Source organism: Coffea eugenioides, chromosome 11 (genome assembly GCF_003713205.1).
Source record: "Coffea eugenioides isolate CCC68of chromosome 11, Ceug_1.0, whole genome shotgun sequence".
In the NCBI taxonomy this organism is placed as follows: Eukaryota; Viridiplantae; Streptophyta; class Magnoliopsida; order Gentianales; family Rubiaceae; genus Coffea; species Coffea eugenioides.
Window position 1 is genome coordinate 8,007,128 of NC_040045.1, and position 9,510 is coordinate 8,016,637.

Sequence of the window (9,510 nt, forward strand, 5' to 3'; positions counted from 1 at the left end):
CCCCCTAAGGCGAACCAAAGGGTTCGGCGGACCGCCTGCCCAGCTCTCGCCGGGACTCACTACAGTTCTCAATTAAAATACATCACTCACATCCAATAACATAGGGTACAACCTCAAGAATAAACGAAATAACATTTTTCAAACTTAGAACGAGATAAGATACATTACAAATCTCAAGTAAGGGTATCATTCCCTGAATAAGACAAAAGTCCTCAGTTCTCAAATAATTACATCAAATACTTATCAAGTGAATCGAATTCAAATTATATATGAGATATCCCTTCAGGCACTAATAACTCAATACAAGTGCTTTCTTTGGCCTCGAGCCCTGTGGGGAAAAATTATTTTTGGGGGTCACTAATTAAGCCTCAGAACTTCCACTTCCAAACCTGTTAAAAAAAATAAATTGGGGTGAGCTAACGCTCAGTGAGGCCAAGGGAAAAACATGCAAGCATGCTAGCAAAGACACAATATAAAGCAATAACTCGAGTAACAAGTAACTGCGAAACGTTAAGCAACTAGGGAATTTAATCACAATAAAAGGATACGGGAGCTCTCAGGAGCTAATCCACGCGCGATCCAAGCTCAGGTAGTTGACCCTCCGTCAACTTTCACAGTTATCCATGTAGAACTCCACTTACTACCTCCAGCCACCATGACACCCTCTTGGATCCGTAACCAAACAAGCATGTAGGTGGTATCACTTAACAAGTATACCTAGCAAGACCCCTTATTTGGATCAAGCTATAACACTTCCCAAGGTTCACCAAGTTTCTCGACCAAGCCCTTGCCGGCTCGAGTTACAAGGCTAGCCAATGGGTTGGGGCGTCCCCCCCATTCACTTTTAGGTCGATGAGACAAAGCTCCTATCGACAAGATTTGGTCATAGCATTGAGACGGGATGAGCGGTACCTCCTACCCTAAAAGGGCATGATACATTCTGCCGCTCAATGCTCACGAAAAACACTTTCATTTGCATTCACATGTAACACGTATCACTTATCAAGCAAGCGATTTCATGAAAGAGAGGACAATGGCGATAAAGTACGCCCTAGCCTCATTAACTAGCAAGTACAAGAATCATTTTATTTAAACATTTTACATGCACTTGATACTCACCAAGTATCAAAAGTCAAAGTTTGAGAAATTAGCTCTAAGACGCTTCGTTGGGAGTTCCCTCGAAGTCCTCTTGAGATCCTGAAAGTATGCAATAATGCATTGTATCTCAAATTCCAGGCCATACAGTATTCGTGTAAAGAAAAGAAATAGTCAATTTTGACTCCACAATTCAAGTTTCCAAAGTATTTCAGTTCATAAGGAACCGACTTTCAAATGAGGTCTCAAGTGATAGGTGAACTCATGACAATAGGTTTGAAATGCTCTAAGAGTTGTAAAAATGTAACCTAGGCCCTTAAAAGAACATTTAGGTCCAAATTGGAAATTTTCACTTTTCGAGTCATTCGTGGAAAAATCTGTCCGGAAGTTCGGAATGTCTAAAATAGAAACTTTTACACCGTCAAAAACTTCATTCGAAGCATAACAACTTTGTAGAAGGTCACTTTCCAAGAATCAAATCAGAAACAAGTCAATTTCTCCAAGAAAGTTTACTATTCATTGAAGATAGGTCAAAACAGTCCAAGTTTTTCCAATAATTTTGGAATTTCACTAAAAATCATAGAATCAAAACCAGCCTTTGAAATTTGATATGCATGTAAAGTTCCAATCCAGGTTTCAAATGAAAAAAATGGAACTCGATTCCGATGTTCCTAGCTCAAGAAATAAAAAGTTGAAGTTCGCTAAAATTCTTGGACTGTTGGCCTATTTTCCAGATTTAATGCACTTCGCTAATAAGGCCGTATCTCACTCGATTCTCAGTGAAATTGAAAACGGTTGGTGGTGTTAGAAACTAGGTTCACAAGGATATATTTATGCAGAAGAAATCATTTCCAAAATCCAGACATAAGCGGTTCAAAATCAAGCAACAAAATGGATTTTCTGGACAGTCTCGGATGAACAGTAATAAACAGGCAGCCAACTTTCAAAACTCGCCACGAATCGCTCGGGACGAACTAGAAAATGAGCTTGGTACCATTTTAAAGCTCTAAGAGTCTACTTTCAAATTCCATAAACGGCACTCAATTTCGATCAACGAGTAAAATGTTATAGCTACACAAATGTTGCTGGTCAGAAAATTCTGGAGCTTGTTCCAGTTTTGCTTCTTTACTTGTAACTCAAAATTTAACCAACCATTTGGGTTGATTTTTGGTAGACAACCACAATACACATAGCACAACATATCTACACCAATTTGGAAGCTCAATTAGCACCAGAAAATTTTCGAAATTACAGGGCAGCAGCAAACAAGAAAGTCGGCAGCAAGTCAGAAATTTCAGACAGTACCTTCTCCAAATTTCTAACTTTCTTCCAACTTCATTCCATCAATCATTCTATATACATGTAACATAGCACAATATCAGCAACCACAACATGCTAATTCATCACATCAGTCACCAATAAACATCCTCAAACCCTCGAGCATGTCATGGAATTGCAAGAACATAATTACTCAACCAATCAACCCAAATTCTACCATAGGTTGCAAACCCATGCTACCTTTGCTCCATTTGAGCTATAATTTTGCAAGATTGAAGTGTGGGTGAGTGAGTTACCTCAAGAACTTAGTTGGACAGCTTTAGGGCAGAAATCTTGACCGAAATTCCTCCAAGAAAACCGATGAACAGCCCCCTCTTCCAAGCTAGGATCAAAGCCCTCTAATGGATGATGAAATTTGGAAGTGGATTGAAGCAAGTTTGTGAGGATTTTGGCTAGATTTTTTTCTTCCCATCTTCGGCCAACTAGAGAGTGACGAGAGGAGAGAGAGTGAAATCAGGTATTGTAATGAAAGTGGAGAGAATTGGTGACTTAATGGTTAAGTCTAAGTGTCAACTCATGCTAGGTCCGTTTAGGGTTTTTGCGTGTCCAATTTTCGCGCTCGTTTGCAACTTTTGTGCACTAAACCTCTGAGGTAATTTCCCTAGTATATTAATAGTACATTACTAGTAGTCTAATATCATGTTCTTAAAATCTCCAATTAATCAAATTAATGTGCTTGTCGGAGCCTTTTCGGCACGCGCGCGTATAAAGGTCAAACTTAAGGGTTTTCTCGTTTGAACTTGAAAATTCAACTTATTCGATTCTAAAACTCTAAAATATGATAATCCAAGTATATATATATAACAATAAAAATCACGATAAGCAATTCATCTTGAATAAATTTGGGCATTAAAATAATATGCGCGTAAAGAACAAATCGGAAAAATTTATTTTCGAGAAATTCATGTACTTTAGTATATTTTTTTTTTATTATTTTTTTTGGGTAACTCGAGTACGAAATATTTTTAAAATGACTAATTTAACAATATTTTGAAATAATAAAATTATGGGTCATCACATCCTCTCCCCCTTAAGAGAAAGTTCAACCAAACCCAACCCAAGGCATAAACTTTAGAGACACATATTGAACACAAAATCTAGAACTTGCATATTAACTATACTTAAGAATCTGATACAAAAGATAAAGAGTTGGAGAAGAGATAACCCATGTCACTTGAGTTTCAACTCCTCCTTCTTCATCTCCATCTTCATCCTAATCTAGCCAATATACAAAAATGGATGAACTATACTAGTCTACACTAAAACTAATCTAATACTCAGAAGATGTAGGAACTACATTTCTGCACTCCAAGTTTCTCCCGTATGTTTCTTCATTCCCTTTTCAATATTTGCTAGCTAGAGAGAATTTGCTATCGAAAAATCTGGCTACGTATGGATGTCCCAGCTTCTCCCTTGTGTCTCTGCATAAAAGGTGGTAGAAAGTCTACTCCTCTCACTTCATAATTTCCTCCACTCAGATTTTGTAAAAAGATGTCAAAGATATGATGTTTCCTTTTGTCTACAACTCATTTGGTCTTCTCTTTTGTTGCAGAAGCATGTGCCACCGATTTCTATCCCTCAAAATAGCTGTAAAAGTTGTGAGAAAGGTAAAGGAAAACGGTTGTGCCACTTGCTGAAGAGAGAGACAGATCCGAGGGGTGAAGATAGATCCGAGCTCGGATCAATGATGATCCGAGACCTTCTCTGATGGATCCAAGCTCGGATCGTTTGTACTCGGATGCACTACTCCAGAAGTACAGACGAGGACTCGGATCGCCCCTTATTCTCACGGATCCGGGCTCGGATCCGTGCTAGTATTTTCCAGTTTTTCACTTCTTTTCCTTTTTCTTCATTTTTGCTCCTAATTTCTTGTGTACTGTATCCTCTGGACAATCCTTACACTTCTTTCAGCTCGTGCATGAATTTCATACATTGATATCCTTCACAATTTCACAAAATTAACGCATTAATCCACTCATTTATCAAGTTTTGAACACTTAAACAATATTTAAGCAATTATCATCAATAGAGTTCAAAACATGCCAAAAGTTCATGCCAAAATTGTACAAAATACACGTTAAATATTCACTTATCAAAAACTTCCAGCAGTTTGGCACAAGAGAGGATATTCCTACTCGCCGTGTGAATGAAGTGAGCGTCTCATCAATGCAAGAGCAGTTGACAGAGTTAGCTTTTGTGGTTCGCCAGATGGCAATGGGGAATGTGCAGCAGGTGAAAGCATGTGGAATTTGCAAGGATGTTAGCCATCCCATTGATGGGTGCCTGATACTACAAGATGATAGCACGACACAAGTTAACATGGCTGGATACACACCCGTGCCCCGTAGACAGTGCGACCCTCATTCCAACACGTACAATCCAGGTTGGAGGAATCATTCGAATTTTAGTTATTGAGGGGGGGGGGTAAGCAAAATTCAACAGCCAGTAAGGGTTCCTAGTGCAGCACCCATCAAGATCTCAATCCTCTTCATCCAATACAGACACATCTTTGGAGGATATGGTCAAGACATTGGTTGCTAACACTGCACAACTTCAAAAAAACACCGTGCAACTTCAACAGAGGACCTAGCAATTTAAGCAGAGGACAGATGCAAGCATACAGGATTTAAGAAATCAGGTGAATCAGCTGACCTCTGCAATAAACCATCCGGAGTTCCAAGGACCAGGAAGGCTACCTTCCCAATCGAAGGTGAATCTAAAGAATGTGAGCACCATGACCCTCAGAAGTGAAAAGAAAATTGAAGGGGCAAAACCTGTAGTTTCGAAGGACAAAAATGAAGGTCAAATTGAAAAGGAGATGGAGGAAGAGGGATTCATTAAAACAACTCCTAAGATAACTTCCAATCTTGTAATTCAAGTTAAATCTAATCCGACTCCCTTTCCTAGTAGGTTAGAGAAATTCAAAAAACAAGATGAAGAAAGGGAGATTTTGAAAGTTTTTTGAAAGGTGGTAATCAATATTTTTTTGTTGAATATGAATAAACAAGTACCAAAGTATAGTAAATTTTTGAAGAGCTTGTGCATCAAGAAGAAGAAATTGAGAGGCGATAAGAGAGTTATGATGGGGGAGAATGTATCAGTAGTGCTACAAAAGAAATTTCCACCAAAATGTGGAGATCCAGTTATGTTCTCTATCCTCTGTCGAATAGGAGCACTAAGATTAGAAAAACCATGATAGATTTAGAAGTCTCAATTAAAATGATGCCCAAGAGTATTTATGACTCCTTAAATCTAGGACCGTTAAAGGAAACTGGCATCATAATTCAATTATATGATCGTACAAATGCATATCCTGATGGATTAGTTGAAGATGTTCTGGTCCAAATTAATGAATTAGTGTTTCTTGCGGACTTTTATGTTCTTGACATGAATGATGAACGCTCTCTTAATCCATCACCTATTATATTAGGGAGACATTTTTTAGTACAACTCGCACAAAAATTGATGTTAATGAGGGTATTTTGACGATGGAATTTGATGGAGAAGTAGCTCATTTTAATATTTTTGATAAAATAAAACATCCCATTAACTCTCAATCTGTATTTGTCATTCATGCTATTAATCTCTTTGTGCAAGAATTTTTTGAGTTTAATTGTAGGGATAAATTCAAAGTTGTTGTGAACAAGTATCATGAGATGAAAGCAATTTATGAGGTGAAAATAGGTAGAAAATTAAAGAAGATGATTACATTCAATGACTATTTGGATCCTGGAGGAATGTCACCGATTGCAAGAAAATTTGAATTGCATCCAGATTGAGAAGTGATGCTTCACATCTAGCCAAAGACGTTAAAGAAAGACGCTTATTGGGAGACAACCGAATTCAATTTTTAGTTTATTTTTATTATTAGTATCATTATATTTATCTTAGATTTTTCATATTTGGTGTGTTTAATTTTCATTTTTACTGTTTAAATGGTCAGAAGACTTCCTCCCGGTAGGACGTGCCCAGGCCTTGAGGGCACGTGATAATGCGCTAATAATCCACTCCACTATCAGAAGCATTTACACTAACATGCCGTGTCCATGCCTACTTACCTGGAGAGGTCATGTTTTGAGTTTGAAGGCTGACAAGGCAACATGATGCATCCGCACCTAGAGGGCAAGTTATAACTCGTAATTAGTCAACTTCATCATTAGAAGAGTTTCAACCAACAAGACGTGCCCACATCTTGTTCCAACGAGGGGGAAGTTAAAAAAAAAAGAGACAAAAGATTTTTTTTTCTTTTTCTTTCTTTCTTTCTTCCCCTTTCTTTTTCCTTTTCTCTTTCCTTTCTATCTCTCTTATTTCTTTCTATCTTTCTTCCCTTTCCATTTTCTTTGCCACAACCGTCCGTCTTTCTTCACCATCGACTGTTGCACCCCAAGGAAGGTCACTGTTGCTATTGGAACAATTCATTCCTCTCCAATTTGCTTCACTATCGGCAATCGTAGCCCCTAAAATTTGTCGGCCGGATTGGTGCACCACTAAAGGATATTTCTCACCTGTATGGACAAGTCCATCAAATGGATGGTCGGTTGGCCAACGTCGAGCTTCACATGTCTTTTGCCTTTCACCTATGGCTGTGCCACAGTCCCCCCTTGATGATCAGGGAAGTTTCGTTGCTCACTTTCTCTACTATTAATTTTTTTTATTTCTTACAGTGGGGACAATGTAAGATTTAGTGTTGCCGGGGGGGAGGGAGTAGTATATTGGTAGTATATTGAAAAAGTGCAAGTGTACGCATTTTTTGTTGAAATTTTATATTCGATTTGGTCGAATTTTATCCAATTTTTGCCAATTTTTGTATATTTCTATGGTTATTCTTGATTAGTGATGGCTAAATTCTCAAATTTGACTATTGCTAAGGTTTTATATGCTAATGGGTCAAGTATGACATAGTTAAGTCTAAGGGTGTTTCTCTGGTAAATATTTGAGATTTTGTGACTTTTGCAATTTTTGGTCAACATTTCTAGGCATTGTAAATATTTGTCTGACACTTTTTCATGTAAATTGGTTCAACCATTAATCTTAGTTTTCATGTTTGGGAAATGAAGCAGGCTTGTTGGTGCTTATTTGAATTACGTTTGGCTATACTTTGCTAGTATCGTTGCCTAGTAACCGAGAGTTTTCATCACAAGTATCGATTTTTGCGTCAAAAAGGGACGATAACTATGAGTATATGGTCCTTTAGCGATGAAAGTTGAGTAACCGGGTTCTTTCATTTGGCAGAAGTTGGAGTTCGCATCAAAAGGTTTGGATGGCTAAGAACTAAGCTTTTTTCCCTAAAAAAAAAAAAGAAAAAAAAATGAGAGTTCAATTATGGGGATATTTAAAAAAAAAGGAAAAAAAGATGAGCTAATAGTGAAAAATGTGCAAGTGTGTGAATAATTGTGTTAGCCTATTGATGAGTTTAATGTTGAGATTTTACTTAATAGTTGAACCGTTTGCTGACGAATGTTGGTTAAATATTTTATATTCTTAGATTGGTTAGCCTGAAATTGGAAGAGTTCTGGGTTTTAAAAGCTAACCGAAGAGATATCCCTTGAAAATTAGCCACTAATGTTTGACATGTGTTTTAAATGTATCTTGGCAATAGATGATTTGAGTGATAGCCATTAGTTGAACATGATTGTTTCATTTGTTATTTCTCATGCTTGAGGACAAGCATGATTTAGCTGTGGGGGGAATTGATAGGGTGCAAATTGTTATTAAATTTATGATTAATTTCCCCTTTTATTCTTACCAAATATTTTTTAATTGTCAGATTCTACTTATATTTGGTGTTTTGTGTTAATTATAGGGCATTGGAATGAAAGGTGCTAAAAAGGGGTAATTTCCCAACAATTGCAATCAAACCCAGACGATTCGGGAATTACGTGCGGAAGTTTCCTAATTCGAGCCAAATACCAAAGAGCCTTTGGTGGAAAATTTAGAAATCATTTTTTTAGTTGTAGGAATTAATTAGGAAACGTGAGACATTATATTTTGCAGTTTCTTTCTTTTATTAAAAAAGATGTTTCATTAGTGGTAGGATACACGAAGTAGGAAACTGGGGAAAAAAAGAAGGCCGAATTCCCGTTGGATTGATACTTCAGCAATCAGTAGAATTGCGAGTGACTAGCCATGAGACTAGTCACTTAGATTAGGTTTTTATCTTCGTTTTGGTTGGCCGCTTGTCTTGAGCTTTCTTTCATAGCATCGCGTTGGCAATTTTCTCAACAATGAAGAACTAATTTCCTTTTTCTAGTCGAGGAGCAACACGGATTTGATTCATCTACATCTGTGAGATCTAATTGTTTTTATCACTTTTTTTTATTCGTTAGTATTCGTATATCTTTTGGCTTAATTTCTTGTGATTATTTTGTTGTTTGAATATGAGGACTCGATATTTAATTCAACTCGATAATCTATTGTCAATTAGGATAGTTGAATTCGTAAATGTTTAATTATCCCAAATAAGTGACGACCAACGTGATTGAGGCCACGTTAGGGAGATATACAATTTAATTTAAATAACCCTGATAGGGCGTTTATTGATTAGAACAGAGCTTTTCTAATTTTAATGTAAGCAAGAAATTAAATTCTACGGGCGTACCTAGGATTGTTTCTTGGTTAGGGAAGTAGTTAACGGGTGTATCTTAACTATCGAGACATTAAGAAAAAATTGGTTATTTATTGCGTGTATGACAACTATAACCTGTTTATTAGCGAATAATTGAGATTATTCTTGTGTCGATGATTAGTTGTATGAACCACTTCTGGAGTTAGTTCCTTGACTAGAGCTTGTTAATCCTTGGTTTAATTTAATTTACTCTTGTTTAATTAGTTTTATTTTCATTAAGTGCTTTATTTTAATTTTAGATCTCCCAAAACCCCTCTTAATTGAATTTGCTTGAAAAGAAACAAACTTTCCTTCTAATCCCTGTAGAAACGACCCTACTTACCATTGTACTCGTTTACATCTTTTAGAGTAGGAATTTATTATTTCACAGTGCGACACCTGTCATAAAATATAAATTCTAATAACATGTACTTGGAAATAGTAGTAGGAGTAGTTTATTTGGAATCAAGCAA

General features: G+C 36.9%; 1 long non-coding RNA gene across 1 annotated transcript; it reads right to left on the reverse strand.

Annotated features, from left to right (window-relative positions):
• Positions 1-213: 213 nt before the first annotated feature.
• LOC113754309 lies at positions 214-2,930 on the reverse strand. Its single transcript, XR_003465168.1, has 3 exons — positions 2,670-2,930; positions 1,120-1,197; positions 214-389 (listed from the first exon to the last, which is right to left on the reverse strand). It is a non-coding gene; the product is annotated as an uncharacterized LOC113754309 (long non-coding RNA).
• Between the last annotated feature and the right edge of the window lie 6,580 nt (positions 2,931-9,510).